This window comes from Alexandromys fortis, unplaced genomic scaffold, assembly GCF_014885135.2.
Source record: "Alexandromys fortis isolate MF-2015 unplaced genomic scaffold, M_Fortis_MF-2015_v1.1 scaffold_56, whole genome shotgun sequence".
In the NCBI taxonomy this organism is placed as follows: Eukaryota; Metazoa; Chordata; class Mammalia; order Rodentia; family Cricetidae; genus Alexandromys; species Alexandromys fortis.
The window spans coordinates 447,165-449,864 of NW_026067935.1; the positions used below are offsets into that span (position 1 = coordinate 447,165).

The 2,700-nt window shown below is 47.9% G+C and overlaps 1 protein-coding gene across 2 annotated transcripts in view; it reads right to left on the reverse strand.

The window, feature by feature from the left end:
* Positions 1-2,700, reverse strand: part of LOC126504186 (S-adenosyl-L-methionine-dependent tRNA 4-demethylwyosine synthase TYW1) — a 77,905-nt gene that overhangs the window by 10,607 nt on the left and 64,598 nt on the right. The gene's annotated exons all lie outside the window — the stretch shown is intronic.

The window sequence follows — 2,700 nt, forward strand, 5'->3', positions numbered from 1 at the left end:
GCTTTGGAGCCTGTCCTGGAACTAGCTCTGTAGACCAGGCTGGTCTCGAACTCACAGAGATCCGCCTGCCTCTGCCTCCCGAGTGCTGGGATTAAAGGCATGCGCCACCATCGCCCGGCTTTATCTATATATTTTATATTCATATAACAACAATTAATGAAAAAAGAGGCCATGAATTTGAAAGTGAGCAATTAAGAGTATATGTGAGAGAGCTTATGGGAAAAAAGGAAGGGGGAGTCACGTAGTTATAACCTCAAAAATAAAAGAATTAAAAATAAATATTACACCAAAGAAGAAGCATTTGTGGATTTACCACTAGCCTTACTTATTTTACCAACATGGAAGTTCCTATTACATACAACTGTAGTGAGGTGAGTTGGCATCTAATTCTCGACCCTTCCCTGGGAACACAGATGTAACCTCCAAGTCTCCTCCTCAGTTCTCTACTTGGCGAACACAGAGTGGGAGATGATTCTGTGTCCTCAGACATCTCCAGATCAGACCTCTCTGTTGTGCTTTAGAGATGCTCACGTAGCCTCAATTCTGCAGCCTGATGAACCTTGCGCTCCTGATTCCGCCTCCTGAGCGTTGGGATTCCAGCCATGGCCACCATGCCCAGTTCAGAGTTGGACTTTCTCAAGAGCTAGCTTCCACAGCCTAGAGACAAGCAGCAACTGACACAGAAGGGCATGCGCACTATCGACGCCCCCTCCTACCCCTTAGGCCAGCGATGGCCCACGTCTTTAAACTTTAACCCCAGCACTCAGGCAGAGGCCAGCCTGGTCTACAAAGTGGGTTCCAGGACAGTCAAGGCTATTACACAGAGAAACTTTGGCTTGAAAAAAAACAAAAAAAAACAAGCCCCTGTCCCTACACACACACACAGATTCAAACACAGACACATATGCCACACGTACACAATGCACACAGAGACAACTATGCACCAATACAGAGACACACATCACATATACACAGGCACTGCAGATATATAGAGACACTGCATAGTAAGACACTGTGTACACACACATACACACTACATATACTGTGTGAGAGGCACAACTCATCACATTAAAAAGAAAAGTCGATTCTACAGATGAGCCTTAGGTAACCCGCCCCTACAGATGGCACAGCTGGGACTTGGCCTGAGACAGAGGAAAGCTGCAGACCCTAGCTGCAGACGGCTGAGCGCTGCAGACCCTCGCTGCAGACGGCTGAGCGCTGCAGATGGCGGTTCACAGGTACTGCGGACACTGCACCCAAATGCCAGCCACTGAGTGTTAACTACCCACAGCCCTGCTTCCTTAGGCTAAATGGGGAAATGGCCTTTGTTTGCTCGGGGATTTGGAGAACTCATTAGGATGAGCTTCAGTGGATTTTCAAAAGCAGTGGTAACAGAGTTCAAGACATCACTAAGAAAATCAAGCTGGAAAAGTGTGCTCCTAACCGGAATGCACACAAGGGCTCACATGCAGGTCATCAGGTTTCAGCGCTGCCTATGATAGGCGAGGTATGTGATTGTGCAGAAAAGCCATCACAAAGCAACTTTTCGCTAATATTTAAAAGTTCCCCGAAGCACAGCGCTCTCTCAGACACGCTCTTATATTCATAACTATGATCGAGGAAGATATTTTAATATTTTATTATGCAGCAATAACAAATCACGAGCTGCTAAGGAACTCAGTATGAAGATGGACTGACTGTATGCTGCAGCTCATTAAAACCTTGTGTGTCTCATGTAGCCCAGGCTGGCCTCCATTCCACTGTAGCCAAAGATGACCCTAACCCTCACCCCTCCCTCCCACATGCTTGGCTTACAGGCAGCACCGCAGATCCAGGCTCAGGCAGTGCTGGGGAGGGACAGGGCTTCATGCCTGCTAGGCAGGCTCTCCACCAGCAGAGCAACAGCCACAGCCCTGAACTGCCTACTCCCTAAGGACCAGGAACCAGCAGTTAAATGGGAGATAAGCATTTACCTCAACTTGGCTGGACTCACAACCACCTCCAAGACTGAACCCGAGGTGTGTCTGTGAAGGAGCTACCACAACGGTTAACTGAATGGGAAGACGTGACCATGGGTGTGAATGCGATGGCACCATCCGTGGGCTGAGGACCCAAACTAAATGAAAAGGAAAAGCGAAGGCCGCCAAGACGGCTCAGGGACAAGTGCTTTATCACCAGGCCCAAAGACTGGAGCTGATCCCCAAGTCACACAGGGTAGGAGCACGCTAACTCCCAAAACAGTCTCTGCTGTTGGAACAAGGCCCAAGAATGGAGTCGGGCAAGGGGAGTTCTGAGTGCTTGGGAGAAAACTCCAAGAAAACAAGACGACTGTCTTATGACCTCAGTTTCTTCAAAAACACCGAATGGTTCTTGGAATGGGTTTTTGCGCCCCTCCCAGGTTAAGCTGATAGGTGTGAGTTTACTCAGATCCCCGGAACAACTGGCATGCAGTTGTCTGTTTATACGCCTCTACGGAAGAACATGTTTTGTCATGTACAGCTTGTCCTGGTGATTACATGCAGCTTGAACTCAAGTGACTTTCCTTACTCCTCAGAGTGTATATAAACTGTCTGATGCTCTGAATAAAGTTGGCTATTGCACGTGACTTTAGTCTGCCTCATTGTTTGGCTCTATTCTCCCAGGTTCTACTGCCTAAACACTCATGCTTTCAAATGAGTCTCTCTCTTTCTTTCTCTCTCT